Source organism: Neovison vison, chromosome 13, assembly GCF_020171115.1.
Source record: "Neovison vison isolate M4711 chromosome 13, ASM_NN_V1, whole genome shotgun sequence".
NCBI lineage: Eukaryota > Metazoa > Chordata > Mammalia > Carnivora > Mustelidae > Neogale > Neogale vison.
This window is the reverse complement of record NC_058103.1, coordinates 33,682,765-33,701,687: the sequence shown is the minus strand read 5'-3', so window position 1 is coordinate 33,701,687 and position 18,923 is coordinate 33,682,765. Positions and strand designations below refer to the sequence as shown.

Below are 18,923 nucleotides of genomic sequence, written 5' to 3'. Positions count from 1 at the left end.
GGCGGCGCGGGGTCCGGGGAGCTGCAGCCGCCGCTGCCCGGGCCGAGCCGAGCCCCCGGCGGCGGCGGCGGCGGCGGCGGCACTCACCCATAGTACGGATGCTGTGCAAACTGCACATGCTCGCGTCTGACAGGCGCGCTGCCTCCGGCCCCGCTTAACTCCTTGCTCGCCCGCTCGCCCGCTTCGTCCGCTGCCCTGCCGACCCCGCCGCCTTCCGCCTCCGGGAATCGGCCGCACCCGCCTGGGAGCGCGTCCTCGGCCCAGGCTGTGGCGCAGGTGGCTGCAGTGCAGAGCTGCTCGGCCCTCCCTGCCCCGGCCTCCCTGCCTGCCACCGAGGTGTCCGCAGGAGCCCCGGGGGAGAGGACCGGCCCAAGTCCCTCACCTCCCAGCTTGTAAGAGTTGTGGGGGACTGCGCGAACAATGCCGGTTGTGAGCATCCTGCAGGTCTCGCCCACCTGAGGACCATGGACCACGTGGTGTTGCAGACCCACTACGTGCCGGCATTGTGTTCCGGGCTGTGTATTCATTGAATCAGTCCTGCAAGGTCGTTTTTATCGTCCCCATTTTCAAGATGGATAAACTGAGGCCTATGGAAATTAAGGAATTGGCCTAAAGCAGGGTCTGAAGCTGGAAGGCCCACATTTGGTTTATACCGAAAAGATTAAACACAGGTTGTTCTTAGGTCAGTCTAGATCTCTTCTCTTAGAAGGTGGAAAAATAGTGAATGTCATCTGAAAAACCTGGAGATTGAGAAATAGAGATCTTGGGAAATGGATGAGAGGGCCCTGATGTCAGACAGGTGGGTCAGACAGGTCCTAGGATCCTGTAGAGTGACTGAGCAGGGAGTGGGAATGTAATCCAATTCCTGTCCCCCGCCCAAGCCTCAATTCTGGCACTGGGTATGGTAGCCAAGAGGAAAAGACTTTTTGGTTTGTTTAATTTATAGGTAATGACCCCTGGGGTTGTCTTTTTGTAGACAGTCCATTCTGAAGGGGCAGATGTCCTTTTCTAATTCACACACGGACACCTTAGGTGTGTGCCTAGGCCTGATCTCTCCTAGCCCTCTAACCTGTTTTTCCCACATGCCACAATGACAAAGAGTTCTCACAAGTCCAGAGCAGTGCCAAATGTTTAAATTTCCTTCAAAGAAAAGGAACATGAGGATCTAGCTGGTCTCCCCAAGTCTGGGGGAGACGCTGGCTGCTTTCCAACTACCTGAACCTAATCTGATCCTATGTCTTCTGATTGCTTGATGGGGCCGTGGGTCCTTCATCAACCTCCTGTCCCCAGCCAAGCTATTCAAAGATCAACCAAGGTGTTTCCAACTAGGGATAGGCAATGTGGACAGAGATCTAAGGCCATCCCATCCATACCTAGTTCTTAGGTTGGCTGAGCCATTCTTTCCAGAAAGAAAGCACTGGGGTTCCATGAGGGCAGAAGGAGTTAGGTTGGATTTCTCAAACCAGTGTAGGAAGTACACAGTCATGTGGTGCCAGTAGCACGAGCTCTTGGCTCCCCGTAGTTAGTTTCCTCTTTCATAAGAATGTTGTGATGTGGGAATGCAAGCTGGTGCAGCCATTCTGGAAAACAGTACGGAGTTTCCTCAAAAAGTTGAAAATAGAGCTGCCCTACGACCCAGCAATTGCACTATTGGGTATTTACCCCAAAGATACAAATGTAGCAGGATGCCTGGGTGGCTCAGTCATGAAGCATCTGCCTTCAGCTCAGGTCAGGATCCCAACGTCCTGGGATCCAGCGCACATCAAGCTCCCTGTTCTGCAGGAAGCCTGCTTCTCCCTCTCCCACTCCACCTGCTGTGGGAGAGGGAACTCTCTCACTGTGAATCTCTCAAATAAATAAATAGAATCTACAAATGTAGTGATCTGAAGGGACACCTGCACCCAATGTTTATAGCAGTAATGTCCACAATAGCCAAACTATGGAAAGAGCCCAGATGTCCATCGACAGATGAGTGGATAAAGAAGATGTGGTATAGGGGTGCCTGGGTGGCTCAGTCCCCTGCCTTCAGCCCAGGTCATGATTCCAGCGTCCTGGGATCGAGTTCCTCATCAAGCTCCCTGCTCAGTGGGAAACCTGCTTCTCCTTCTCCCACTCCCCCTGCTTGTGTTTCCTTTCTCACTATGTCTCTCCATCAAATAAATAAATAAATCTGAAAAAAAGATGTGATATATATATATAATAGAATATTACACAGCCATCAAAAACATGAAATCTTGCCATTTGCCGCAGTGTAGATGGAACTAGAAGGTATTATGTTAAGCGAAATAAGTCAGTCAGAGAAAGACAACTATCATATGAGGAATTTGAGAAACAAGACAGAGGATCATAGGGGAAGAGAGGAAAAAATGAAACAAGATGAAACCAGAGAGGGAGAAAAACCATAAGGGATTCTTAATCTTGGGAAACAAACCAAGGGCTGCTGGAGGGGAAGGAGGAGAGGGGATGAGGTAAATGGGTGATGGACACTGGGGAATTACACATGGTGTAATGGCCACTGGGTGTTATATGCAACTGATGAATCACTGATCTCTAACTCTGCAACTGATGATACATTATATGTTAATTTTAAAAATAAGTCCGTTGTGATGATCCACTGATATAATCCATGTACAGTCCCCAGTACACAGTGGGCCTTCAATAACAGGAGAATGTTTTCTGCTGGAAGTAAGGCAGGGAGTAGGCAGAAGGGATCAGGGCGACAGTGAGGCTCGTGGGCTGTCCTTGGAACACTATCAGAGAGAGAGGAGACAGCCCCCTCCCAGAGTCATCTTAGCAAAAAGGGGCTTTAGTTAGTCTGGCAGCAAAGCCCACCTACTGAAGAGGGACCTCCCTTGTGTCCTCTTGTCTCCAAGGCCCAGTTCTCCCACACTGCTTCTCAGTCTGTGGCTGGGAGCTGACTGGGCTCTGTCCTTGGCTCTGGGAGGCAGCATTGCACAGAAGAACACAGAATGGGCTGTGGAGGCAGAAGATCTGAATTCCAGGGGACACTCACTAATGGACAGCATGTGCAGTGCTTAGTGCCCATAATATTTTAGGGGCCACAAAAATGTTTAAATTTCCTTCAAAACCAGAGACAAAAAAATAAACTTTGAGATCATAGAAAATGTTTTCATATATAATATTAATATTTTCATCTTTAGTGTAGAAGCCAAGTCGCCAGTTACAGAATCAAGAAGAAGGAAGGGTAAGGAACCAAGGAACAAGGCTTGGCATCAGCTGGTCTCTACGGTATCCAGCTCTCCCGTGGACTTAACTGCACGATCTGGGTTTCCTCATTTCTAAATTAGGAATCATTTCTTCCTAACAAAAATTCATAAAGTGTCTTACAATTAACATATCTTTTTCTCTTTGGGTAAGGCAGCTATTTTAACCCTCGTGTTATAAATGAAGAAATCAAGTCTTAGAGAGATTGCATGGTTTGTTCAAGGTTATACTGCTAGTAAAGACAGAAGGCAGGCCAAACTCAGGTCTTCCCACACTCCATCCCTGGTCCTTTAGGGCTGTCTGCACCCAACAAATTTCCAATAAGATTAGGTATGTACAGGGGAAAGCAGTCAGTTCCAGAAGCAGACCTAAAAATAGCATCTGTGGCAATGGTGGATCCTCTGGCCTTTCACCCATTGTGTTGTGGGAGTGGGTGGGGAAGGTGACCCCACGTGAAGGAAGACACAGTTATAGTAATTCTAGTGATTCAAGTACAGATTCAAGGTGAAAGGCATGGGACAGACCAAGCTCTGCTGCACACCAAAGGACGCCAGCCCCCTCATTTGTCTTCCTGACTTATCAAAGCAAGGGAGATTTGAGTCCAGACTCCACATCCTAGTCAGATGTCTTAAGGCTATTTATTTAAACTTTCTGAAGCTATATCCTCATCTACAGAACAGAATGGCAATAATCCCCAGCCCCCCAGGCTGTCATAAGCATAAGTAAGATAATTTTAGGTATCTAGCATATTGTCAGGCACATATACATAGTGACAAGTCCCTGCTATAATAGGGCAGTTAGTAGTAATTCTTACCACATCTCTCTTCTACCATCAGGTAGGGGAAAAGCGAGTCTTTCAAGTGTCTCTGTAGTCTCTCAAGTGCCTTGAATAGGTTAGATTCTCAACCATATTTTCCGAAAGACATGCACTCTTCTGCCCTTCTACTAAGCAAACCATCCATAAAGGGGTTGCTCTCGTCCACCACAAGTAATTTTCTTGATGACTTTTAAGAGAAACAGAAAGACTTCTATATGCTTGTTAGAGAGAATTGGTTCCCTAGGGGTTGCCCTCCGACCACAAGTCAGGAGAGATGTGGCTCAAGAGAGTAATTTCAGTGGGGGGACTGGGCCCACAGCCAGATCAGGAAGGACCTGGGAGGGAGACCAAAGCATGGAAATTGGAGGCTAAGAGAGAACTGATCTTGCATGGTGTGTATATTTGCATAGTTCATCCCAGATGCTGGGGCAAGAAAGTGATAAGTGGGATAGGCGCAGAGGAAGCATTGAAGGCAAAGGCAATCTCAAGATTGGAATAACATGGACCAGTTTTGCAGGAAAACCAGCTGGGTGAGGGACAACAGCAGAAACCTCAGGCCACTGATCCTGACAAGCATACAGAAGTCTTTCTGGGGCACCTGGGTGGCTCAGTGGGTTAAAGCCTCTGCCTTCGGCTCTGGTCATGATCCCAGGGTCCTGGGATCAAGCCCCGCACTGGGCTCTCTGTTTGATAGGGAGCCTGCTTCCCCCCCCCCTCTCTGCCTGCCTCTCTGCCTACTTGTGATCTCTGGCTGTCAAATAAATAAATAAAATCTTAAAAAAAAAAAAAAAAGAAGAAGAAGTCTTTCTGTTTCTCTTGTAAATCATCAAGAAAATTGCTTGTGGTGGACAAGAGCAACCCCTTTATGGATGGTTTGCTTAGTGGAAAGGCAGAAGAGTTCTTGTCTTTCAGAAAATATGAACATGGTTTTAGCAGTATAAGGGGAAGTCAGGCAACCATCCGGAGTTTGAAACTGAAAATGAGGGAGTCTCTTTGTAACAGTCCCTTCTGGAAATAGGAAGGAAAGGATCATAGAGAGACTAAAGAGTGAACTGGCATTATTTAGGATTCTCTGGTTGCAAGGAACAGAAACCGACTTCAGTTATCTTCAGTCTGAAAGGAATTTCAGAGCTCGGGTAGTAGGAAATAGTTGAGAGTCTTCTCAGGGCTCCGCTGTTGAATAACTGGACTTCGATCTCTTTTGCCTCTTTTTAAGATTTTAGGTATTATGTGAGAGAGACGCACACAGAGATAGCAAGAGAGAGCATGAGCAGGAAGGAGAGGGCTCCCAAAGCTCTTCCGGGCTCCCAAAGCTGTTCTGGTTCTAGCCTTTTTGAGTCTGTTTTGCCATCATTCCCTTCAAACATGTGAGCCATCTGATCATATCCTTCCAAGAAATTCCTTTCAGACTGAAGATAACTGAAGTCGGTTTCTGTTCCTTGCAACCAGAGAATCCTAAATAATGCCAGTTCACTCTTTAGTCTCTCTATGATCCTTTCCTTCCTATTTCCTATTTCCAGGTAGGTATTTAGGTATTATGTGAGAGAGACGTACACAGAGATAGCAAGAGAGAGCATGAGCAAGAAGGAGAGATAGCAAGAGAGAGCATGAGCAGGCGCCCCATTGAGCAAGTAGCCCGATGCAGGACTAGTCCCAGGATGCTGGGCCCATGACCTGAGCCAAAGGCAAACGCTTAAGAGACTGGGCCACCCACGTTCCCGGGACCTCAGTCTTTTTTTTTTTTTTTTTTATCACTTCTGCTCCTGTTAGAGTGAAACTTACCTAAGTTGGATCAGGCATCCACCTCTTGGCCAGGGAAGGGTGGGCAGGATCCTCTGACACAGGCTCTCCCAGCGCCCCCATCACGAGCGAGCGAGAAGTATGCAGTGAGAGAGAAATCAAAGAGTGGTTCCCACCAAAGAAGGCCAAAGACTGCTACGCAGCCCCATACAGCAAATGTCCATGCCACGGCGGGGGGAGGGGGGCAGAGAGTGTGGGGAATTCACACCTGATTCAGTGCCCTAGTAGAGCACTTAGCTCTGAAAGAAGGTGAAGGGAGAGAAAGACATAAGCCTGAAAAAGCAGCAGAAAGCTCTGAAAAGTACCAGGACAGGAAGGCCAAGTTTGCTGAATACAATCACTGCCAGTGCTGGGGTTGGTATGGAGCTAGGAACAGGCAGATGTTTCACGGATTTTTCCAGTTCGGAGCTGTGCTCGGCAACAGGTGAATTGGGATAAGGGGAGGCGAGCTGCAAAAAGTTGTTACGAATGTCCTCAAATGTTTATAAAATGCCTCTGAAAGGGGACGTGAGGTACCAGTAGTGGGGAGGAAGGGTTAAACCTTAGGGAATAGGGTTAAACCCTTATTGACTGCAAATTTATCAGAAGTTTTGCTCGCCTTATGTCTATGTGGGAAAGGGGTAGGAACTTAAACATAGCTCTCAAAATAATGTATGTGTTGCTTCTTTGGGGATATTTAAAAGTTGTGTCCTCTCTCTTTATTTAGCCGTCAAAAAGATTGCAACAGATAAGGACCATGCAGCATTCATGAACACCTCGAGCCCCAAAATGAAGAACTCACCAATCTGTGATAATGTGAATCCATCCATAAAGCATTAAGACATTAATGTGTGTGCATTAAGACAGCCCTGGAAATGAGTGTCGTTTCATGAGATTAGCAGTAAATTGGGGAGGGGGGGGAGGCTAATGCTAAAAGAAAGGAGAGTGAAAATACAAAAATTATGCTTTGAGATGACGCTGCCTCATACTTCTAAGTGTTGGATTTAATAGTGAAGGTTGTAAATTTGGTGGTGGGGGGTGAGATAGAGTTTATTATAAAACTTGGGAATCGTGGAGAGAGCCACGCCCACTCTCCAGCTGCTCTCATTTCCAACTTAGCAGTCAGCCCAGGTGCTGGGCAAATTGGAAAGAATTTCTGCCCTGGAGATTAGAAACCAAACTCCAGGCTGGTCACCTCCCCTCCGTGCCTCCCTTTGCCAGGATACAAGGAGCTTAGTCGCCTGAGGAGGGACAAAGGGATATTGTTAAGGCGAGCCCGCTTATGAGAAGGCTTTGCAACTAAAAGCTTTTATGCTGCTATTTAAGCCATTCTGCCTGGGGGGACACTGTGTGCCTGTCCCGACTTCACTGTATCAGTTCAAAGAGAACCTTCGGCCAGACAAGGCGATTGCAGCGGGGTATCTTGGGACTTGGCAACACTAATAGGCTAAGAATTTCTATCACAGCATCTCATCCAAGTCCCAGTTCGGGGCCCCTCTTGGCCCTCGGATGGGTGAGAGTGAGAAGATCTTTCTTCTTGTAGATCTGAGGCGAAAGGTCTCTGCCTTAGGAGCTGGCTCTGTGGAGGCCCAGATTGGAGGTGGGGTGGGGGTGGGAGTGGGGTGTGCAGATCGCATCACCAAGGGTAGGAGAAATCCCGTTTTGATTCTTTTTACCGTCCTTGTGTTGGCCCTTCTAGAAGAACTCTGCCATCTTCAGGAAAGACTGCATAAGCCTGATAGGTTAACGATCCCAGGGACTGTGAGTTGCCTAGGGAATTAGTTCAATTAGGCATCCTATTAGTCTCAGATGCTAATTAATAAGTGTGTATTTAGTGTCTTCTCTCCCCAAGCAATGTACTGTTGTGAGGGCTGACCTGACTTCAAGAACTTGTTATTCAGTTCAACAACCTTTAATGTACCCTGCATTGTGCTAAGGTCTAGGGTCACACAAGTAAAGAGATCGAGACTTATGCACGTGGATATGAGAGCCATATACAATGGTTTATAACGACAAAGCATTACCCCCATGCTCCTAGCTTTAAATTCTGTACCTCCCATGTTGTGGAAGGTCTGTGATCATTTGCATTCTGTGACACAGAGCTGTTTCCATGACCTGGTTTTCTCTCTACCACACTCTGTGAAGAAAACTCTCCACCATGGCTCAAGATTAACACATACATGCAAATATATACACCATTTTCTGTCAAAAGAATCTGCCCCTCTTTCTTGCCCACAGCTTAGGTCAAGGTTTGCTTTCTCTTATGTCTTTCAGCAAGATACATACCTAGGAAGGAAGCAATGTCATTTTTGATGGATTTTCTTTCCTATCTGTGGGTTGTTATGTTGAGTATATAAAGCTGTGACCTCCTTCAGGGAAGACAATAGAAGGTCTGGGGACAGGGAGGGAAGAAGAGTGGGGTTTCTGATGACACAAAAAGGAACGCGGCACTGCTGAGTGCTTTGTTAGAAACTGCATGTCTGCATTCAGAGTGCACAGGCTGAGAAGGGAACCAGTTGCTCGGGGCCTCCTCTTGACCCAGTAAGTGCCCTTTTGAGTGTTTGTATAATGAGAAATTACTACAGTAGCCTATCTCTGAGCTTTCATTATTTAAATCCAAATTCTCGTTCTAGGAAGACACTGGGCTCAGTGGGTCCCACTCCCTGTCCTGCCACTTGACAAGCAGACTGAATGGAGTAGGATAATGTCCCAGAAATCCAAGAACGTCAGGGGAAGGGTGTGAAGGTCTCCATTACTACTGTTAAGGAGTGTAGATGAACATGGGTGAGTGCAGAGAAGTGAGAAGTGGTGGAGGGAAGGAAGACGGACTCTGGACTTCCTCCTTGAGATCATTCACCATACTGCTCCCGCCAAGAGCCCCATGAAGTCAGTCCTCTGGATTCCCTCCAACTAGCCACATGTTCCTTCTTCCCTCAAGTGGAGAACGTGGCTGAACACATCATTTCCCTTGCAGGATGTAAGTGGGCTTGGATTAGAACTGGGCCCAAGTTAACTCTGAACCCAGACTTGTGTCTGTGTCTTCAAGACCTGGACAACTGCCAGACCACATGAACACAGTGCAGAACAGGAACCCAGTAACGCTATTGTGGTCACAGCTTAATTGCTCTGAAGAGGTAGCAGGGATCCAAGCAACATCAAAAACATGTGAGTCCCCTCTGATCTCAACACTGACCCCCAGTTCTCTCGGGTGTCTGTTTGCAATATCGCTCCCCAGGACCTTTATCAGTTCAAGCTGCGACTCAAAGGGGTTGGCACTGAACTTGAGGGATGGGAAGAGATGAGGGCAAATTCTGGCTCTTTGACTGGCAGACTGTGGCTATATTGAGTTAGTTGTCAACTTCCCTGAATCTCAGCTTTCTACATTACTGATGAGATCAATACTTGAAAAACATTTTAATAGGTTTATTAGAAAAATGATTCATACTCTGTTAAAACATTAAAATCATATAGAAAAGAACAAAGCAGGAACCAAAAGCAATACACCAAATTTCTACACCCAAAGATAATCACTGTTAATATTTGCAGGGGGGAATCTTCCATTCATATTTATGTACATGGATATATACGTAGTTCTGCATATCTACAGTGTTACATAAAATAACTTGTATTAAATACACTTTTCTAGAAGTTGTTTCACTTCACATTTAGATACGAATACCTTTTGGGGCACCTGGGTGGCTCAGTCGGTTAAGCCTCCAACTCTTGATTTCGGCTCAGGTTGTGATCTCAGGGTTGTGAGTGAGATTGAACCTGCCTCAGGCTCTGTGCTAGGTGTGGCGTCTGCTCAAGATTCTCTCTCCTGGGGATCCTGGGTGGCTCAATGGGTTAAAGCCTCTGCCTTTGGCTCAGGTCATGATCCCAGGATTCTGGGATCGGGCCCTGCATCAGGCTTCTCCCACTCTCTCTGCCTGCCTCTCTGCCTGCTTGTCATCTCTCTGTCTGTCAAATAAATAAATAAATAAAACCTTAAAAAAAATTCTCTCTCCCTTTCCATCTGCCCCTCCCCACTCTCTCCTTCTCTAAAAAAGAGAAAAAAAATCATAAACTGTGTCAGGGAAAGCAGGGATTTGGAGTAGAGGAAAAGATCCTAGAAAAATTTTAGTGCTCCTTACCTATAAATAGCTTCCAATCTTATGTGTACTACTACATATGGACATTATCTTCCAGTGGTTTGAATGGTGAAGATATTTAGGGAAATTTCTTATTCTGAATATTCTAATGGATTTATTTCAACATAAATTTGCTTCCCAAAGAGCCATGCTCTTCCCAAGAGCATTTTTTCCTGAGAGATCCTGAGTCCATGTAAGAATAATCCCCTATACCCTGTAGGGAAATTCCTGCTTTCAAGATCAGACCATTCCAGAGCCATCTGAGAGTCTCCCCAGTGGCCAGTGGAGAAACATGTAGTGTTTGGAAGGAACAACAGTCATGTGCTACCCCTAGAGCAATGCCCATTGCTTCTGATCCTAGGAATCTGTGTGCTCTGCTCCATCACCAACCTCCCTTCTTAGGTATGAGACCTGTTGGCTCCACCTCATTCCTTTGGGTGGCCCCCACACTATAATTGGCAAGAGACCCTCTTTTAGACCTGAACCAGGAAATTCAGAACCTGTAAATGCGGAAATTGCATTTTGGAAAGGTGCATTGTCCATACCAACTCTCTGAACTCTCCAAAGCTCATTTTTTAAACTTAAAAAAAATTTTTTTTTAATAAACATATAATGTATTTTTATCCCCAGGGGTACAGGTCTGTGAATCGCCGGGTTTGCACACTTCACAGCACTCACCATAGCACATACCCTCCCCAATGTCCACAACCCCACCACCCTCTTCCCTCCCTCCCTCCCTCCCCAGGCAACCTTCAGTTTGTTTTGTGAGATTAAGAGTCACTTATGGTTGTCTCCCTCCCGATCCCATCTTGTTTCATTTATTCTTTTCCTACTCCCCAAACTGCCCACGTTGCATCTCCACTTCCTCATATCAGGGAGATCATATGATAGTTGTCCTTCTCCGATTAACTTATTTCGCTAAGCATAATACCCTCTAGTTCCATCCACGTCATCGCAAATGGCAAGATTTCATTTTTTGATGGCTGCATAGTATTCCATTGTAGATATATACTACATCTTCTTTATCCTAGAATTAACTAGGTTCTTTCCATAGTTTGCCTATTGTGGGCATTGTCCAAAGCTCACTTTTACGTGAGTGCATCTCCCAATCTGTGGATTCCCTCGGTACTCTGAGTTGAGCAGTCTGGTTCTAGCTCCATGTCTCATCACTTTACCTGTGTCAGAGCGAAGATGGGCCTTAACCAGCAGCAGAGACTTCCTGTTCCTGCTCTTGTGCCATGACTAGGTGAGAGATGCCTGGAAGAAGTGCCAAGCTATGGTCTGTGAACTGCTGAAGCCAAGTGTTCAGAGCTGGGAAAGGGAGAACGTTCTTTACATCTTTCTCTACTTTACCTTCATTCTTTAGTACCATGAAATTTTCCAATCCCCTTGTGTGAAACCATGCAACATTGAACAGGAACAAAGTATGTGGTTTAAGGTTTAAAGTCTCCACTTTAGACAGAAGTAAAAGCCCTCCATTAACCACCTCCTTTCAAGGTGACCAAAGCATGCACTGGTCAGATCAGAAGGAAAGAGAAGGGGCCCTAGGTGTAGCTGGGAGTAGGAAAGCTGGAGCTTGGGTTCTTTAAGAAAACACAAGGCAGGGGCGCCTGGGTGGCTCAGTGGGTTAAAACCTCTGCCTTCTGCTCGAGTCATGATCCCAGAGTCCTGGGATGGAGCCCCACATCGGGCTCTCTGCTCAGCAAAGAGCCTGCTTCCCTTCCTCTCTCTCTGCCTGCCTCTCTGCCTACCTGTGATCTCTGTCTGTCAGATAAATAAATAAAATCTTTAAAAAAAAAAGTTCTTTAATTAAAAAAGAAAAAGAAAACAAAAGCCATCCTGGGGCGCCTGGGTAGCACTGGGGTTGAGCCACTGACTCTTGGTGTCAGCTCAGGTGGTGATCGCAGCGTTGTGGGATCTGTCCCCACATTAGGTTCTGTGCTCAGTGCAGTGTCTGTATGAGATTCTCTTCCCCCCCTCCGACTCTGTCTCGTTCAAATAAATAAATTTTTTAAAAAAGAAGACGAAGAAAGAAAACAAGCCATCCTGACCACTAGATGGCGCTGAGAGACAGCCTCCCCTGTCTTGGCTAGCTGCTGGTCGCATTGGGGATTTTGAGAAGGAAGACAGATTATGTTGCCGGGACTAAAACCCCTTCTTTAAAAAAGGAGCTGGCAAAGACGGCCTCCCATAAAATCTAAGACCTGACATTGGTAAAGCCGCTGAGTTTGAGCACAGCGATCATAAGCATGACATATGAAGTTTTGATTGACCAAAGCAGATAATTGACCTATCAGTTTCATAACTAAACCCATGGGGGAAGGAGGGAGGAAGAGCTGCAAAGGTTAGGTCTTCTCATTCCTTCCAGGTATTTCACATCCTGCCATCCCTGTGAATTCAGGGGCATTTGTCGGCTTGCTCTGACAGGAACCACTCAGCCTGGAACATGCCCTGCAAGGGAGCTCCCCTGTCCCTGAAGCAAAGGACTCCTGTTCATCGCCCTGCATGTAGATCTCTGCCTGGTCAGATGAAGCAGCCACTCAGAGGAGGGGAGACCAAGGGGCACAAAGAGGCCCTCCACAGTCCAGTTTTCCCAGGACTGAGCCACGTGTTTCTTGCTGCTCTCCCTCCCTTCCTCCCCAGTCCACAGTGGACACTCACCAAGCACGTCCTCAATATATGAAAGCAGAACCCCAGCCCACCAGACCTCTCCCATGATCTGTCGTCAACTAAAGAAGTAATAATAAATGCCAGCGTCTACTCAGCACTTGCTATCTGCCAGGACTGAGCTAAGTGGCAGAGCTGGGATTTGAACTCTGGAAGTAGAAGCCCAGAGGCGACACACTGTAGTCTTAAGAACTCACATATCTGAAGCTGCCACACACTGAGAGGCAGAAAAGGGGCTGAGGTGCCAGGACCAGCTCCCTGACTAGCCTGAGTTCCCTTCGCTTCTTAGAACCCCAAAGTCTCTTCCCTCATGGGCCCCCTATGCTGCTGGAGAACCTGCCATTGACCTGAAGCCGGTCCCTCCTGCCCCATGATGGGAGCCACCATTGTTTTCAACTGTGATGAAAGCAGATGGAGAAATAAGACAGTTGGTTTAAAGCTTGATGTTCTAAGGGCGCCTGGGTGGCTCAGGTCATGATCTCAGGGTCCTGGGGAATCAGGCTGTCTGCTCAGCAGGGAGCCTGCTTCCCTCTCACTCTCTGCTTGCCTCTCTGCCTATTTGTGATCTCTCTCTGTGTGTCAAATAAATAAATAAATAAAATCTTTAAAAATAAAAAAAAAAAAGCTTGATGTTCTAAGTTCTACAATGATTAAAAAAAAAAAAAATCCCACTTTGATGACTGGATTTACCCAGTTCTCATTCCCTGAGCTCTATCAGCTCCCCTCTCAGTTTCTCTTCCTATCTCCCGCAGGCTCTTCCCCCTCCCAAACCCCAACCCACTGAGTCCTCCTCTGCCTGGCTCTCTCTTGCTTGGGGAGCTTGCAGCTGCACTGGACAGATCATTTTGCATTGATACATTTTGTAATTGTATCAGTTCTGCCCTGTGTTCCCCTCTGGAGTGGTTGTTCCTCTCTGAGAAGATGATGGCGTGTTGGAATATGACACATAACAAACCAGTCAATACCAGGCACCCTATTGGTCTAAGAATCATGAAAATACAGACCCTGGGCCTGCTGATCTCAATGTGCTAATCTCAATCCATATTTTTAATCAGTGGCCCCGGGGTTTTATGATATAAGGTTGGATGGGGAATCACTGCTTTTCCTCTCATTGGGGTCCTTTGTGACTAGTCCTTCCTTCCACCCATTGCTCTTTGTTAGCTTCCAAGTCTCTAGTCTTTGGGCTCCTTGCTAGTCCTTTATACTTCCATTTAGTAACACTTAGTAGGTGCATATGATATGCTGGACACTGGCGCAGAAACTTTATTTCCATCTTTACATTTTCTGTCCATTCCTGTTTTACAAATGAAAAATCTCTCCCTTCCCTCTCTGCCTGGCTCTGTCTGGTGCTAGACAGTTGCACCCACAGCTGGACTGGATAGGTCATTCGCCAAGCTCCCCACTTAGAAGACCCAGGATTCAATGGCAGGCACATCTGGTTTTGAAGTCTCTGTCCTGAGTTCCTTGGTCACACTTGCCACACTTTGTTTCCTCACACAGTGCCTAGAAAATGATAACTACTCCATAATATTTGTTCCTAAATAACTGAATGAATGAAAGAAGAGTCCATGCCCAAGAGACCTCCTCCCGCCCCATCCAATACACACACCCACAGAACTCTGCCTCTGGACCATTTCATTTCCTTCCTACCCTGCATCTCTCTACATGTCTGATTACTGCCTTCCAGGATCACCTGAACTGGACAATGACTCTGAGCTTCTCTGCCCCAGCCCCTGGTTACCCTGGCTGCTCCCAGAGATTCAGCAGTAGAAATAGTCTCTCAAATTCTCTGTACCCCAAGAGCTGCCAGACTCTGTCCCTGGCTCCTGAGATAGAAGGCTGCACCAGGACTGGCCCCTGGGCTCCTGGGATTCTGAGGCCCCTTCTTTGTCTCTTCTTCCTCCCTTTTCCTCTTCAGTCTCCTTCCAATAACAACTGAGAACCAGGACCTGAGAGCAGAAGAAGGGGTGCTTGATTTGGGAAGGTTTCAGTGAAGCAGAAGGGCTTTCTTTGGAGCATTCTACTCAGAGATTACAAGTGGTGTTGGGAATTGGGTTTCCTAGAATGCCCAGGACATGGGAAGATGAATTGTCCAATGTTTCACCAGTTCTCCTAGAGCCATGACTATCTCTCGAGGCATCTTTCTTATCTATTGCAATCTTGCAACAGAGAGAGCTCCTTGAGACCACCTCTTGACCTAGTGCAAGATACTAGGGACCTGGGAGAGTATCTGATAAACATTAGACTTCCAGCAAATATTTGTCCAAAAAAATGAATAACAAAGGCTACCATCTATACAGCACTTGGTACCTGCCAGACACAACACTTTCTCATTTAATCCTTTCTAAAACCATCAGAGGCAAGCTTTGTTATTATCTTCATTTGACAAATGGGGAATTAATTAAGCACTTGCCCCAAGGTTACATTAGCATAGACATGGTAGAGATGGGATGGGAACTGATGTTTCCCGGTTCTGTGGCCCCCATTCTTCCCCACAGTACTGCCCGGGAAACCAAGCACAGACTAGGACGCTGTTATAGCGACTCTGTAGGAATTTATTTTTTAACCGTTTCAGTCTGAAACACATGCCGTGTGTATATAACGCCCAAAGGGTTTAGTTATCATCTGTAGTATTCTAATCAGGAACCCACACTCTAGAGGGTGGTTTCATAAGCACTTAAATGGCATCAAAGCCTACACCAGCGGCCTCAATGTGCTGGAGGTGTGCTAGAGGTTTTCGAAAGGAGTTAGCGGGAAAGACCATCCAGGCCCTCGCATGAATAATGTGTAGGGACCAGACCAGACCAACACCCTGACTCCCCTTGAAGCATGTTGTAGGAATTTTTGTGCCTGCTTGCTAATAAATGTGTAGCTGGCAGAATTTTGGCCATTCTTACTATCCCACCTGTTGGAGGTGATGGAGGAGGAGATGAATGGTCTATACCCTCCTCTCATCTCTACAGGCCGTGGGTTTAGGAACCTGATAAGCGCCAAAGGACCAAATTGGTTCAGACCTGTTCATAGTGAGTGGCCACCAAGGCCTCTCGGAAAAGCAAAAGGAGACTCTCAGTTTCAGTGACCCAACTGAGCCTTGGACTCTGAGCACACAGTGGCTTTCTTCTCTCTGTCTGCTGTGAGGCCACTGTAATAGTAAGTGAACGTCAAACAGGAATGAGGTTTAGGTGTGGTGAGAACCATTTCTGCATGGGCCCATAAATGAGTCTGGGGGCTCAGAGCCTTCCCAGCAGGCTCCCATCAGCTTTCCTGCTCTCTCCTCTCTCCCACGACAGCACAAAGATGGTGCCCAAGGTGGTTTTTCTTGCTTCAGTTTTACAAAGTTCCTCTCTGCTGTGGTGACGCTCTCATAATCCTGCCTTTTCCTCAAATTCTCAAATATTCTGACCTGCAAGGTAGCTGTGCTGATAAAATAATTTCCACACTTTACCACAGGGCAAACTGAGGCCAGAAGCAAGGAGATGGTTTTTTTTCCAAGCTTACAGCTGGGTGTTTAACAGAGTACCTGGAACATCTTATAATAAGTCAGCGATCATAAATGAATGAATGAACAAATGCATGAGTGAAATGGAAAAAGAGAAGGAAGGAAAAAGAGAAGGATATCAGCATCAGCTGATGTTACTGACTGGATGTGGTCCGTGGCCAGTTTTTCTCAGTCTCAGATCTAAGGAGGGCTACAGAGAAGGTGACTTCAGACAGAAAGATTGTGGGGGAACAGATAGTGTTTCATCATCTCAACCCTTAATTCCAGGGTTAAGTTAAGGGTAGGCCATCCTGGATGGAGCTCCAGAGTGAGGTCATCCCTGAGATGGATGGCATGGGGAGGGCTGCAGTTGAGGTGAACCAGGTTCAACCTGGAAGAACCAGGTTTCCCTCACTGAAGGCCACACAGCTGCTTCTACTGACTGGGACCAAGGCGGGTGGTGGATGAGACCAGAAATCCAACCAGAGTTGGTCGAGGGTTGGGCAGAACCTTCCTGGGCTACCAGCATGGGGGTGCTGGGGTCAGGCAGAGGAGGCGATGTCAGCCAAGAAGGCTGATGGGAAAGTCCCTAGCTTTAGATGGAAACTCGGCCCAGCCTGTGACCTTCCCTGCTAGCATGGTTGTAGATGACCTATAGCCCCTGAGGAATACTAGGTTTTAGAGTTACAGGAGGCACTCTCTCCTTGGAACAGAGGAGGAGATAAGCCCATTTTCCTCTAGGCATCCATTCACTCTGGTGAGTATTAGGTAGAGACTAATAATAAAAGTTGAAGATCTAGGGGTGCCTGGGTGGCTCAGTGGGTTGGGCCACTGCCTTTGGCTCGGGTCATGATCTCAGGGTCCGGCTCTCGGCTCAGCGGGGAGCCTGCTTCCTCCTCTCTCTCTGCTTGTGATCTCTCTCTGTCAAATAAGTAAATAAAATCTTAAAAAAAAAAAAAAGTTGAAGATCTATAAACCTCAGCTATAAGGGACATTATTGGGACAATTAGGGAAATTTTATATGGTCTGTATGGTAGATGATAATATTGTATCAATGATAGGTTTCCCAAGTATGATGGTATTAAGAGAATACCCTTGTTCTTAGGAAGGTACATGCTGAAGAATTCAGGGGTCAAAAGTCATGAAGTGTACAACCAATTCTCAAACCGTTGAGGAAAAGAATGACATATTATCACATATTATATATAATATGTTAAAATAGATGTAAATGTATAAAAACATACACAATACACAATACAGTTAACATGAATATATAACATAATGTAATATAATAGATATCACATAGGTATAAAGAGAGAGAGCAAATGTAACAACATGTTAACAACTGTAAACCCAGGCAGAGAGTATACCGGTGTTCGATGCACTATTTTTTGCAACTTCTGTCAGTTTGGAATTTTCAAAATAAAAGCTGGGGAGGAGGAAGTTTGAGGGAAGAAGAATAGCGATCACTTCCTGACCAAGGCCTGGATCCCCAAATTTATGTAACTCTATTATTTGATTTAATCCTCAAATCAACTCCAGAGAAAGACACTGTGATTCATGTATTAGAGAAAAGGAAACGGAGCCTGGGGGTAAGGAACTTGCTCCAGTTTACAGAGCTAGGATTGAGACTGAGCCCAGAGGGAGGTTAACACTTCCTGGAGCCCTTCTGTGAGCTAGCACTGTTTTTAACTCATCTATGCCGGTGAACTCATTTAATCCTCCCTTCCTAAAATCTTTGTACTTTGTGATGATAAATCATTTAATTGGTGTGGTGGGAGGGCCCTCAAAACACACTAATGGAAGTGTAGGTGGGTGCAGCCTCCTCTGAGGGTGATTTGGTTGCATCTATTGAAATTTAAAATTCATGCTGTGTTCAGAGCCAGCAATTCCACTCCTAACTATTAAACCTTAAAGATAGCCATAGACGTGGACCAAGTATGTGCCTAGATAGTCACTGTAGCAAGGTATGTAATAGCCAAAGATTGGAAACATCCTAAAGATCTATCATGAGGAACACTAGGGAACCCCTAAAAACAGTAAGGTATCTCCAAGTGTGCTGATATGCCACACAGAATCAACACATGGTAATTTCAGGAGGAGAAAAGCTGGGGCGCCTGGGTGGCTCAGTGGGTTAAATAAAGCCTCTGTCTTGGGCTTGGGTCATGATCCCAGGGCCCTAGGATTGAGCCCTGCATCGACCCCTGCATCAAGTTACCCCGCATCGAGCCCCAAATTGAGCCCCACATGGAGACCCCCTGCATTGAGACCGTCCCCTGCATCAGGGCTCCCTTTATCTGGCTCTCTGCTCAGCAGGAAGCCTGCTTCTTCCTCTCTCTCTGCCTCCCTTTCTGCCTACTTGTGATCTCTGTCTGTCAAATAAATAAATAAAATCTTCAAAAAAAAAAAAAAAAGAGGAGGGGCACCCGGGTGACTCAGTTGGTTAAAGCCTCTGCCTTCAGCTCAGGTCATGATCCCAGGGTCCTGGGACCAAGCCCCGCATTGGGCTCTCTGCTCAGCGGGGAGCCTGCTTCCTCCTCTCCCTGCCTGCTGTTCTGCCTACTTGTGATCTCAGTCTGTCAAATAAATAAATAAAATCTTCAGAAAAAAAAAGAGGAAAAAAGCAAGGGATGCTTCCTTAGTGTTGAAAGGGGATATAAATAGATATGTATGAATATATTTAAAGTTGACCCTTGAACAATGCCAGGGCGAGGGGCACCAATTTCCATGTAGTCAAAATTCTGAGTATAAATTTTGACTCCCGAAAAACTTAACTAGTAGCCTACTGTTGACCAGAAATCTTACCAATAACACAATTGATGTGCAC

The 18,923-nt window shown here is 46.4% G+C and overlaps 1 protein-coding gene across 1 annotated transcript in view; it reads right to left on the bottom strand.

Annotated features, from left to right (window-relative positions):
* Nucleotides 1–127, bottom strand: part of TMEM229B (transmembrane protein 229B) — a 40,752-nt gene extending 40,625 nt beyond the window's left edge. Inside the window, exon 1 of the mRNA XM_044230757.1 lies at nt 88–127. The gene's annotated coding sequence lies outside the window, so the exon portion shown is untranslated. The remainder of the gene's footprint in view (nt 1–87) is intronic.
* Nucleotides 128–18,923: the final 18,796 nt, after the last annotated feature.